A 13989-nucleotide genomic window follows, 5' to 3' on the forward strand; every position below is an offset into this window, starting at 1 on the left:
CAATACAAAAAACATGTCTGTCGCCATGAGCACATTTATTTAAAAGGGACACACTATGAAGATTTTAAAGCTATAATAGTTCTTTAAAACAATTTTATAGTATTCTTGGTTTTGTTAACATTGCTGTAAGCCAATCAGAGGCTAGATGTTGGCATATCATGAATATTAATGAGAAAGACTTGTAATCAACACCAGAGCATTTTTTGTACAGAAAACGACTAAAAAGGGATTCAGTCATAATAGAGACCAAAACACATTTCTTGAAAAAAAAAAGTGAACGAGACTTTTTAATTTGTAAATACTCTTGTAGGTAACAGCTAAATGGGAGATGGTATGCATAGTGCCTTCTAGAGTCTTTAAACCCCTCAAGGCACTTTACAATACATCAGTCTTTTACTCATCCACACACACATTCACATGCTGGTGGTGATGAGTCACAATGTAGCCACAGCTGCCCTGGGGCTAACTGACTGAGGTGGGTCTGCCGTACACACTAGTCACCAGTTCCACCTGAACACCACCAGCATGCAAGGAGGGTGAAAAAACAACTGCGTCAGACTGAGTGGTATCAAGTCTCTTGAAAACAACCAGGTCTCCAGTAACTAACCCATATGTACCCCAAGTTGTGTATTCCTAAGCTGTGTCAGACCCAAGTTAAAGCTTCTATAGTAAATATGGAAAACAAGTTGGCCTAAAACTTTTAGCCTCTTAACAACATTCTAACGTAGTAAAGCTAAACTGGAGATTTAAAAAAAGAAATAAATTCATTCAATGATTCTCTGGCATTTGTGTTAAAGCCACCGCCAACACCAGCAGCTATTTAACCAAACACTTCCCTGGGTACTCCGTTCATCACACACTCACGTATTTAGCAGCAGAACACCACTGGTGTGAGAGGTTCTCCACTAAAATCAGAGAAGGAGAAACAGCCGGCTGCTACCACTTCTACTTTAGGACAAACTACTAGAGTCCCAAAGAGAAAAACACCATTTGAAGTCACGACCAACAAAAGAAGTTTGGACCTAGAAAACCGCACTATCTTGTGTCCTCCCACAATGCTGCGGTTCCAGCAGAAGGTGAAGAGGGAGCTGAGCCAGAAAGCCAGGCTCTCGATTTACCGGTCGAGCTACGTCCCAATCCTCACCTATGGTCATGAGCTTTGGGTAATGACCGAAAGAACGAGACCACGGATACAAGCGGCCAAAATGAGTTCCCTCCGTAGGGTGGCCGGGCTCAGCCTTAGAGATAGGGTGAGGAGCTCGGACATTCGGGAGGGACTCGGAGTAGAACCGCTGCTCCTCCGGATCGAAAGGAGCCAGTTGAGGTGGTTTGGGCATCTGGTCAGGATGCCTCCTGGACGCCTCCCCGGGGAGGTGTTTCGGGCATGTCCTGCCGGCAGGAGCCCCCCGGGTCGACCCAGGACACGTTGGAGAGGTTACATCTCCAATCTGGTCCGGGAACGCCTTGGGGTCCTGCCAGAGGAGCTGGTGGAGGTGGCCGGGGAGAGGACGGTCTGGAGCTCCCTAGTTGGGATGCTGCCCCCGCGACCCGGACCCGGATAAGCGGAGGAAGACGACGAGTCGACGAAGTACATAACTCCACATGTGTTCATTCATAGTTTTGATGCCTTCAGAGAGAATCTGCCAATGTAAATGGTCATGAACATAAAGACAACACATTGAATGAGAAGGTGTGTCCAAACATTTGGCCTGTGCTGTAAAAGTGAGCCACTCTGGAGTTGAGCTTCAGACGGCAGGATTTGGAGTCTTATTTCCTGACATTTGGACATCTTGCCAAATATCTAATATAACAGCAATACCACTGACTCTGTTCTGCAACGTTGATGTTTTATCTCCACAAACGACACAAAGCTGGCGTGAAGAACTCAGAGTGACTGATTATAATCAGAAATAATCATTTTAAATGTTTGTTCTGTGATTCGCACCTTTAAGTGACTCCAATGTGCCATCAAGACTTCTTCATGCAACTGAACTGAATTGGATTGGACTGAAAAGAACTGAAATAAAATAACTTTATTTATTTTATTTATTTATTTTGGTCATTTAAAAGGAAAAGAAAGAACACAGTAATACAGAATCTCAATTATAGTAACCAAGAAGGTGTAGGCTGAAGCCTAGCTTTTTATGCCTACCCTATTTACTCAATCACATTACTTCTAAAAAAAAAGAGACAATAATAAGATAAAAGTAATGTAATAATAAAAATGAGAGTGAGATAAAAATAATAATTATGATAATAATAATTGAAATATATTGAGCAACAACCATAATTCAGCAAGAGGAAAAATACCCAGAACTAAAGACAGAACTGTACAAAACTACCAGTAATCTTAATAAATCAATGTATGATAATGATCAAAACTGAGATTTAAACACTACAACTTGTGCAAGAACATGACATTTTCATTCACATCTATCAGACACACTAGATCACATACGGTCATTATGGTAGTATGACATCATCTTCTTGACGTACATTTTTTAAATGATTTAACAGTTTTACATGCCCTGATTCCAGTGTCCAAGTTAGTCCATAACTAGACTCCTACTGTTGTGCAACTCTGACTCCTAACATTTGTTCTTACTTTCTCTCTGACAAATTGTCCTTCTCCCCTTAGTTCATACTGAGTTTCTTTGACCTGGAATAGCTTCTGAATACAATCTGGAAATGTTTTATTTTGTGCTTTATAGAGTACTGTTTGAATTTTGACCAGGTCTGCAAATTTAAGTATTTTTAGTTTATAAACAGGCAATCAGAGTTGGTAATTACTCTTATTGCTCTTTTCTGTAGTAAAACTATGGGTTTTATGTGAGATTTGTAAGTGTTTCCCCAGACCTCCAGACAGTACATCATATGAGGAAGTACTGATTGGTATAAGAGTAATAATAGTTTGTATATAATGGCCCAACATAAACTAAACACATTTATTTGGTATTCATACAAATGACTAAACAATAAAGAACTGCACTTTATGCTTTGCTTTATTCCTGTGTTACATCTGAATTATGAGTTGTTATATCACAGCTTCCATCCCACATATGCAACAATAACTGCATCAGTTTTCATTTAAAATGAAACGTGTCACATTTTAGTGCTTACACATTCAGAAATCCCAGAATCCTCAGCGTGTGAGGAAATCCCGCTCCGCTGCAGGAGTGAGAAACTGTTTCTAAAAGACTGAACAGGTGGGAAACCTACGCAGAAGTTGTGTTTAATCTGACAGCTTCAATACTTTATAAAGAAAAATAAATCCTGCAGTATTTTTCCCTTCAGAGAGTAATGAAAGGAAAAGTCCCTCCTCCTTTTCTCATTTAAACATCATTTCATAGAGTGTTGCTCCTCAGGTTTTTAATTAGAGCAGCTGAGCAGGAGAGAGAATAACAAACAGATTTTAAACACCGAGTCGATTCCTAACGAGATTGTTTACAGTTTGTTGTGATGTGCACAATTAACCCTGCACACACACACACACACACTCACCCACACGCAAAGACACACACAAACATATGCATGCAAACCCATCCATACACACGTGGGTGCAAACACACACCCACACATATATGATATGCACGTTCTTTAAACAAGAAGGAAAATCAATTCCTCAAAACGTATTTAAATAGAATATCACAGCTTATTGGTCATAAGTAGACATACGTATATCTTGAGCTCTTAAAGTACTCAATGTGCCAACGCTTCAAACAAATGACAGTTATATCAAATTTAGAACCCATATTAAGTGAAATAGGCATTCGTTGGGGTTCTTAGAAGAGGTGTGACATTAAGGGACTTTGTTAACGCCTCCTACATTTTCTGTCAAATTATTGGTAAGTGGTGGTTCCCTGGCTACCCAAATGACCCATTTCCAGAGTCTGTCAGATATTAAAGGTTCAATAGTGTTAATGACTCATATTTTTATGGAACATTATACTTGTGGAATACCGTTCATGTTTTATTTACACATGCAGCGTTAAGGATTTACTACATATGTGTTAAATGATCAATAAGATGTGATAATTCCATATAAATATGAAACATCAATCTGATTAATCTTTGCGTGTTTTATCAGAAGATTGAAGTTACTTTTACTTATTCAGGGACCATAAACACACTTCGTATTAATTCAGTGTCAAGTTTAGTTTATAAAAATGAATTTGTTTCTATTTCCCTAAACTAATGGTTATATGAGACGAGGTAGGAATGAAATGATGGAATATAATAGATGGAGTGACCGGATGTAGCGAATTAAATGCTGGAACGTGAGCTAGATGTTTGTGGAGTCTGGGTTGTAAAATCTATTTGGCTGTTATGGTTTTAAAAGGTAGAGATAAGTTTATAAAACCACCCGACGCAATTTGTGCCGAGTCTACGCACCCTTGTGTGGAGATCCTCGTGCGATCCAGGGGGGGTCAAGAGGTCGGGACGGACACTGCCGATGGCCTGGACCTCTAGGTACCAGGAACTCGTGGAAAAGCTCCGATATGACCCGTTGTCACATCCCCGACATGTGTTGGTAAAAATGTGAAGGATGGGGCTAACATAAGAACTGGCGGCAGAGTTTAAAATGGGTTTATTCGTACAAAAACGTATTAAAACACAAGCAAAACTGATCTCTCTAAAAGGTTAACATCGCGAATTATCAACTATAAAAACACCTGGTAGAAACTTATATTAAAAGTTTACCGAAACGAAGGTGTTCTAAAAGCCCGAAGTTGATAAAAGTCCCAAACAATTTACTGATTAAAACACCTGGTAAAAGCTTTTTTTAAAAGCTTTACACACACGAAGACGTTTAAAATCGAAGTCAGTAAAATTGCACAAACCAAGTTAACCTTTACAAAACACCGAGCACACAAAAGATCCCCCTGGATCATCCAAACTTTATCACCAAGAGTTAAAACTAGCACAGTTTAAAACTCCTACAAACCCAAATGTGTCTAACCGAAAGGGGTTGAAAACACACAAAAAAAACCCAGGAGGACAGCAGGACCCCTGCACTGCTGCCTCCCAGACTGCTGAAGGCACAGCCCCTTTATGCAGGTGTGTGCTTCATCAGGTAGATTCAGTTCAGCTGTGCTCCTCAGCAGCCCGGAAGAGAGGAGAAGGAGGGGCGGTGTCAGGCTGATTCACTGGAGCTTGGTGATCTTGGCTCCTGCTCCTCACTCAAGGCTGGCAGCCGTGACACCCGTCTAGTCTGAGATCTCTCCAGGTCACGGCAGCATGCTGGAATGCTTGTTTCGCGTCTGAGGCTGTTAGGTGGCTCGTAAAGGAGCCGTTGTGTCTGTAATCACTCGCAAGCATCGCAGAGAGGCTTTGACCCGAGGCCAAAAGAAGGATGGTTTCAAAATGCTTGCTCGCCAGTCTGGCCGAACCGGGAGTCAGCTGGAAATGGACTAGATCCGGAAACACTTCTGTTTTATCACCTGTCTTGTTTGTAAACGCGTACGAATCAGAATTTTACACGTTTGAAGGCATCATCAAAACTCCTCAGAATTCACTCCTTCCCTCAGATCCAAAGAGAGGTTAACTGTTTGGGAAGTGGACATGTTTTTAACAGCTATGTGAAGCAAAATGTTGAACATTAATAATAATCTTATTATGATGTGTGTGAGTACTGATAGATTAACTTGTTAAATCAACACATACTGATCTGGCGTAGTTTAAGACCTGAAATGGATCATTGCTGGAAAAATGTTCATTTGAACACATCGTTGATTATTCAGACATTTTAGGATTTAAACGTATTGTTTATTCAACACATTTCATTAGTTCAGCCAATAAACTGTAAAATCATTCATGAACTTTACTCAGAGTGAAAAATGCAGGAGTCTCTTGTGCATGAGACTCTAGATGAAGATCTTACGTCTTCTTTGACTGCTAACAAGGTGTTTTCATTTGAAAGTGGAGGCTGGCACGACCTCAGTCAGATAAAGAGAGTCAACGGTAACAGAAACATGTGAAGTCACTGAAATAGCCAGTTTGTCACGCACAGTGGAGCCATGACTTTCAGAGCTTCTGCAAGGGGATTGGGCTGGTTGCACCGTTGCCTCATAGCAAGAGGGTCACAGGTTCAAATCCCGACAGTGGCTTTTCTGCATGGAGTTAGTCTGTTCTCTTCATGCCGTAATAAAGGAATTAAGATCACAACAGTTCATGCACTTTGGATCTTTTGCATCTGCTAAGTGAGTATGGGCAAATATAAACAGGTGTGTGTGTGTGTGTGTGTGTGTGTGTGTGTGTGTGTGTGTGTGTGTGTGTGTGTGTGTGTGTGTGTGTGTGTGTGTGTGTGTGTGTGTGTGTGTGTGTGTGTGTGTGACTGAAACAAAAGAACAAACTGTGTATTGGTCACTGCATAATGCCATACAGCACAACAAAATTCGACCTGCAGATAGATTAAATGGCCACTAGATGGCGTCCAAAAGCCACAGGTAAGTAAACAAAACAGTAAAACTAACTGGTGACGATGTAATAAAATAATAATGAAACAACAAATATTTAATTTACTACTTGTTTCAACAGCCTCATGAAATAACCCAATTATTTCCTTAAATGTGTTTTTGATATTTGTTCTTGACATTTTGACTTTAACTTTAACTTTGAGCCTCCCTCTGCGTTTTTTCCAGGATGGTGAGATCATGTAAATATTAATGTGTGTAGGCATTCCAATATGTGGTCTTGTATGTTTGATTTACCAACATTTAATAGAAAAAGTCATTGGAGAGTAAAATAATAACAACATTTTACTAAATCTCACCTGGCTGTGGTGCTCGAGGGCCCATGGCAGCCATGCTGCTGCTGCTTCCATTGGGCAGTCTGATATTTATATGAAAAATAAAACAGACAGTCGTATATCTGTGAGTTTTCTACCACTAAGAGCATGCATGTGTAGGTTAAAGGGTGGCAGGGATTTGTTCCTGGGTGTGAGCGTGTGTGTGACTGGTTGTTTGTCTTTTTTGTCTCCATGTTGTCCTGAGATAGACTAGAATTCTGTACAGGGTGATGGCTGGAGACAGACACCGGCTCCCAGAGAACCTACTCAGCTCTAAGCTTGTTCAGAAAATGAGTGAGTTTTTATTTTTGTGAACAACTGAACTGCAGCACTGGTGCTCTACTCTAATTGTCTTGCAGCTGAGTACCAACAACTGACTGATGAATGTATGACTGTCACGTGTTGTCAGCCCCTTAAAGTCTAGGTATTTAAAAGGACAAGCGGATACTTACAGTGAAGAAAAACAAGTGCAGCATGCTAAAAAACCATCTAGCTCATGAAATCAGACCCTTCAGAAAACCATAAAGTCTGTAATTGCATGAAAGTTCACTTGACTGTTAAACATGAAGTCAGAAAATGTCAACCTGGTTACAGATTTACAAGCTGAGTTCCCACCTTAAGCATGGTCATCATGGCGTAGCCGAGGTGGTCCAAGTTGATGGCTTCCATGCCCAGATTTGGGCCCTAGGAACAACGCACATCGTTGAAGACATCCCCGTTGATGCAGTCAAGACCAAAAGTTGTCTTACGAGAGACTTTCATCTTCAAGAAGGCACCAGTGATGAGAATCATTGGCCAAAAACTGAACAGCCAGGCTGGTAAACAGGAAACTCTCTTTATAGCTTTTAAAACATCAATGCTAGATGATCTAAATGCTTTATTCCCTAGAACCTCAGTCAGAAACAGGTGCTCATTGACCTTGAATGTGTACCAACTCCAGTGCCTTTTTTTTTTTTTTTACATCTGTCTGCAAATCTCTGGTTGGGGGGGGGGGGGGGGCACGTCACTCCTCTGCCACTGTTGCTGTTTTCACAGTTTTTTCTTGCACTTGAAAAGCACTTTGAATTACCTCTGTGTGTGTGTATATATATATATATATATATATGTGTGTGTGTATATTTGTATATATATGTATGTATATATTAATGTGTATGTAAATATATGTATGTATGTATACATGTATATATATATATATATATATATATATATATATATATATATATATATATATATATATATATATATATATATATATAATTTTTTATATATATTTTATTTATATATCTTCATTTGTACAGGTAATGTAAATATCAACACTTACTTTAACTCATTTTAAATTAAATTAAATTATATTTTACCGTTTTTATTGAGCTCACGCTTCCTACGTGGTGACGTACCGTGCGGGGCGTGGCCTGCAGCTGTAGCTGTCGGCGCCAGTGCTGTTGCCTCCCTTAGATCCCGAGAGCAGCGGAGCTGTTGTGGAGTTGAGGGTTCTGTTTGCCCGTTGTTTTGTTATTTAACGGATAGTTTATTCCACATGTTCGACCGAGTCGGTAAGTTGACGTTATTAACCACGCGTTTTAACAGAAAACTGTCAACTGTCGGTAGTTTTTGCCGCCTGGGAAACTAGCTAACCGATGCGGGTTTTGCTGTCTATAAGTTCCACATGGAAATCAGAGTTTGTGTCTGTTTTTACCAGACGGCCCATGGCCGATTGCTTGTCCTGGTGTAAAACCTGCCTTCGTACCACGACCAACAGCACAGGAACACATCGGATTTGGAAAGTACGTTGGAGAGGCGAAAGTAGAGGAGGGACAGTGGGTGGAAGCGGTTCCCTGCGTGCCAGGCGGTTCTGAGGCTTTCAAACTGCTGCTGACACAGTTTTGTTGCTTTATTGAGAGACTAAGCGCTTGTCTTCGAGCCTGTGATGGTAAACAGATGGTATCTATTGCCTTGTGGAAGTAGAAACGATCCTGTCTCGTAGACAGAATGTGGCGCAGTGCTTGATGTCCTGTGTGGATGCTGAACCATCATGAGGTCCTGCAGCTCTGCTGGTTTTGGGTTTCACTCAAGGTCATTGAGGGGTCCCCAACCAGAGGGGTCCCCACATGTTTGTGCTCAGATTGTCAGGCTACAAAGATTATATTTGTCAAAATGGCATTTATAAAATCCTAATAACACCCAACAGTTTAATCTAAATTCTGTATCAGCGTTACAACTCCCTATGTTATGCTTAAAGTTTGTCATTAATAATCACTTTTGATGGGTACGTGTTGGAGGGCTCAACTTGGAACAGGCGTGGACCTCAGTGGGAGAAACTCAACCCAACTAGGGAGAGATTAAACTCATTTTGAATAAATAAAAAATTTTAAGGACACATTTACAGCTTTAATAAAGGCCAAATGGTACATTTTTTGTGTTGAGTCTGTAAAAAGGTTAAATAAAACACAATTTGAGTTGAGCTTGTTAGAAATCTATCCCTTGTTGGTAAAGCTATATTCTATTATTAGATTTCAAAGATTTACCCAATAAAATGGGGACAAACTTGCCTTTTTTACTCACTATATTTTTAAATGAAATATAAGTTATGAAAGATAGTTGGCTACTACATTTTAATGCAAGAACTTGCTCATTCGAAGTTTGGCTCGTTAATTCAGTTCAGTTTATTTAAATGGCACCAAATCACGACGAGTCGTCTCTAGACAGTTCACAAAACAAACATTCCAGTTGAGTTCAGTTCATTAAGCCAATCAGTAACAAGTTTCCTGTGTAAGGAACCCAGCAGGTTGCATCGAGTCACTGACTAGTGTCAGAGTCTTTACAGCAATCCTCATGCCAAGCAAGCATGCAGCGACAGTGGAGAGGAAAACTCCCTTTTAACAGGAAGAAACCTCCAACTGAACCGGGCGCAGTGTAAGCAGCCATCAAGTGTCAAGTCTAATATTTCACTATGTGTGGAATACTGGCATTAAAATAAAGTATTTTTAAAATCATTTTTTAATTAAAAGGTGTATACTATGATCTTTCTGAAACGCACAGTCTCGAGAGAGTAGGGATGCACGTTTTCCAAAATTTTGTTAACCATCTATTAACGCCCTTTAACGGTTAATAGACGGCTAACCAGAAGCCGACGTACACAAATATTTTCCCCGCTCTATAAATATTACCACTTTTCCCATCTACTCTATTTAATATAATTCTGATGCACAACTAAAGTCCCACACTCGTTACATTTATGAACAAAAAGTAAAGAGAGAGTGGGATGACGGCTGAAATGTCCGTCAGACTCAGAACTTGTTGTGCAGCAGACGGTCCGGCATTAATTACACAGCGCTGCTTGCATGCTTATAAGCACATTCTGGATCCCACGGTTTTTAAAAAACACTTTAGTTTATGTTGAACTAAACTGCACACTGATCAGCGCTTTGATGTGAGGCTTATTGTGTTCCAAAAATGAAATAAATAAGAATAAACTGCTTCCACGCAGTGCTCTTTGCTAACTGCTTCGTGTTTTAGCATATTGTTTGGTCATGTGACGAGCTCATCTTCTTCTGCGGTTGCCCAGTAAACAGATTTTTGTCCTTAACTCCAATCAGTCACAAGAACAATGGTTATTAAAATGATTATGTTTTTGTGACATTCCAGTTTATAAGCATGTTCCTTTTTAAGCTTTCCAAATAATGTGCACCTCCTCCCCCTCCAAAGACGAAACCTAAAGCTTTTTCCATGTAAAGATGGCAGAACAAAGGCAAAACATACTGGTGGCATTTGATGCACATCAAAAAAAACATGCCGCCATAGTTTTTTGCTATTTTTTCTCCAAACAGTTCCATTTCCAAACAATGATCTTCCTTGAAAGAAACAGGATATTTTGAAGCGCCTGACTTCCTGTTTGAACCAAAGGGCAACTCGAAAATGACAAAATATGCACTTCCTTCCTCATCTGCTAAGCGCTGACTCCAGAAAGGAGCAAATTCCTATTGACTCTTATGTTAAAATTGCCATCTTCACAGCAGAAATAAACATGTTTACAGCCTGGTTCAAAAACTATTTGAGATTTAACAGCTCAAGTTTACCGTCTTGAAAACTCTTATGGAGGGTGAATTTTTTTGTAACTCGTCTATTTAGGTGTAATTAAAGCTTGAAATTATGAATACCGTATTGACCCGAATATAGGACGACCCCAACTATAAGACGACCCCTTTCCTAGACTAATCTTAAGGAAAACAAAAAAAAAAACTTTTTAAATTAACAATTTTTATTGATAATTTGAGAACAAATACTGAGCAAAAACACTATTTTAATGCTAACTATCAGATTTTTGCTGACATGTGAAATCAAAAGTCAAATGAGGCTTTTATTCACAGACGTCCTCTGCCTCGCTGTACTCACTCACTCACTCTGCTGCTGCGGTCCCGGTGTACCATCAGATCGCCACACCTGCCGGCTCCGCCCATTGAACGTCATCCTCACTGCCATCCAATACATCCACGCATGCATTGTTTGACTCCTCTGCTGAATTGACCACCATCGTAGGGCTGCAACTAACGATTATTTTCATAATCGATTAATCTGTCGATTATTTTTTCGATTAATCGATTAATCGGTTTGCTATTGTTTAGCTATTTAACCTATACAAGTGATGGATGCATTTCAGTTAAGAAAAAAAAACATAAGAGAATTGTGCAGTTGACTGCAATCTATTTTATTGCACATGAACACAGTCAGCAGTATAAAATGAGCTAAACAGTGCAAAATATCAGTCCAGAATAATTTTTTAGCATTAGCTGGAAGCCTGCTCCTTCCACCATGGATAGTGGCCTCATGTCTTTTACCAGCATGTTTAGAATAGAGTTTGTAAGTGGTATGAATTGCTGGGGGGTGAGTGTCTTGTTCCCCATGTAGTTGTCCATCGTTGCTTGTTTTTTTTCTGCATAAGAAACACAAATAGACTGAAATAAGTACACATATAAAATAAAGCAGCACACACACTACAACACTAAATCAATATATTATTTGAATTAATTAACAATATGCAGTGATCATTTATTTTGAGGGTTACGTTCTACAAAATAGCCCGCAACAGGAGATATTCAGAAAAAAAGTCTAATTTTTTTACTATTAAAAAGCTCTAAGTAAGAAGCTCATGAGGTTTTTACTTTGAGTCGGGAGTGTTTAAATTAGCTAGAAAAATGTGAAAAATGTTTATTTTGTGTAATACTGTTTAAGAAACATGATAAAAATGTGTTGTGAGGCGTTTTACAGCGTTAGATAGTAAAACAGCCTATTAATAGTAAAAAATGACTTTCTGAATTTCTCCTATATTTAAAAATTGAAAGCGTACAACTATGCCGCGTTATATTCACCTGGACACAGCTCGTCTGTATATTTTTCACCGCAGAGTTGTCCTTTTTTGAATGAGGAACATAGTTATGGGTTTGTGCCGTTTTTCTCTTAACGAGAACATTCTTATAAACAGACGTGCTGAATTTGGCAAGCGCATGATTCACAACACGGAGGAGATTCACGATGGCATCTAGTCAATCAGAAGTAGAACACCGTAGACTGACGCGGCAAAAAACATGTTTAACATCCAGTATAACGAACTCAGCTAAAACACTAAGTCCAGCTTGTTTATTTTCTGTTACTTACCGGGCTGGCTCTTCCAAATGACGGCTCACTTGACCGCGGTGCTCTTCCTCTGCTGCATCAGCCCCCACACGTTTTCGTCTCAAATGTTCACTTAGGGACGTCGTGCTTCCGTGCCATGCTAGATGGTTTTTGTATATTTTGCAGGTCACCCGTCTTTTCAAGGCATCTAGAGTAAAGTGCTCCCATACTCGTGAGGTTTTTGTCCGGGGTTTCTCTTCAGTTTTGTCGCTTCTATTTTTCTTCCGTATTTCCTCTTGTTCCGCCATCTCTCACAGCAAGATGAGCGTCAGTAACGTGATACGTCATGAAAACCGAGGTCACTCATTGGCTCATTTCTTCTTCTACGGCTCCACTGGTAGATCAGTGGCTCATTACTGCCACACACTGGCGGCAAATTTAACAGCTTGTAACCGATGTCAGATTGTGGTAAAAATAGACTTCATGCGGTAAAATATGATTATTAAACAACTAATCAATGACTAAAAAAGTTGTTAACTATTTTAATAATTGATTATAATCGATTAAATCGATTAGTTGTTTCAGCTCTACACCATCGTCTTAAAATTTGCATAACTCTGCCTTAGTAGCCCCACTTTCGGTCCACTCTGCTCCGATCTCTCGTCTCCATTTTTTTCTCCTGTTGTGAACACACAGCCTGGCGCCCTCTGCTGTTACGGGTGTGTAATGACCCCCGACAAATATCAGCATGTGTGAATGGTTTGACCCAGATTATAAGACGACCCCAAATGTTTAAATTATTTTCAATGAAAAAACAACCTTGTCCTATATTACGGTAAATACTATAATTAGAGACGTCACATTAAAAGTGTTACAGCCTAGAAAGCAGAGGGTATCAGAGTAGCTCAACCGCACTTTTCTGGCTAAAAGCATCTGCTACGCTCTGTTTGCTTCAGTTAGCTTGTAGCTACATCGGCTCAGAGTTGGATGGGTGTCAATCATCTGCCACCACCCTCACGGTTCCGCTCTCAGCTCCTTTTTTGTATTTTCCAAGAGTGGCGAGATACGTGATGCTGCCAATATGGCGGTGGAGGGAACCGCTCATTGGGCTTCGATTCAGCTCTTCAGAAACCTATGGGCGACGATCCAGGGTTCATCCATTATTTATATAACCAATGGTTTGAACCTTCAGCTTCGCTCAGCAGCTCTTCTCTACATTTATAGCAGCGCTGTCTCTCCGTATTTCATTCTTGTGACTGATTGATAATTTCTATAATCGCTATGCTGGTTCTGGTGTGATGAGTCATTTTGGCTTCATGGCGTAATAAAAAAAACATGTAAATGAGTAAGTATGACTTATATATTTGCTTTATAACAATCTAAACTAGAAGGTTTATGCCAAAGAAGTCAATCTGATCCTCCAGATTTTTTTGTGTGCTGTTATTACATTTTCACCTGAACAGGTTTCAATCAGAGCATCTTGAGCGGCTGAACTCATGATATTGACTCTGTCTGTGCTGCTCTGAAGGATTATGATCTGACGCCACGTGGCAGCCATGACTCATCAGACTCTCCCGCTTGGCTCCCAGCGG

The 13989-nt window shown here is 39.9% G+C and overlaps 1 protein-coding gene and 1 long non-coding RNA gene across 12 annotated transcripts in view; one reads left to right on the forward strand and one right to left on the reverse strand.

Moving 5' to 3' along the window:
* The first annotated feature begins 8185 nt into the window (after positions 1 to 8185).
* The window catches only part of inpp4ab (inositol polyphosphate-4-phosphatase type I Ab), a 64900-nt gene continuing 59096 nt past the window's right edge, over positions 8186 to 13989 (forward strand). For 9 of the 11 annotated variants that reach the window (XM_015946635.3, XM_054747596.2, XM_015946638.3 and 6 more), the window contains exon 1: positions 8186 to 8340. The gene's annotated coding sequence lies outside the window, so the exon portion shown is untranslated. The other 2 variants (XM_054747595.2, XM_054747594.2) reach the window with 2 other exon arrangements.
* Positions 11469 to 13427, reverse strand: LOC139064236 (uncharacterized). The gene is made up of 2 exons (XR_011517312.1): positions 12440 to 13427; positions 11469 to 11717 (listed from the first exon to the last, which is right to left on the reverse strand). It is a non-coding gene; the product is annotated as an uncharacterized lncRNA (long non-coding RNA).

Source organism: Nothobranchius furzeri, chromosome 2 (genome assembly GCF_043380555.1).
Source record: "Nothobranchius furzeri strain GRZ-AD chromosome 2, NfurGRZ-RIMD1, whole genome shotgun sequence".
Lineage (NCBI taxonomy): Eukaryota > Metazoa > Chordata > Actinopteri > Cyprinodontiformes > Nothobranchiidae > Nothobranchius > Nothobranchius furzeri.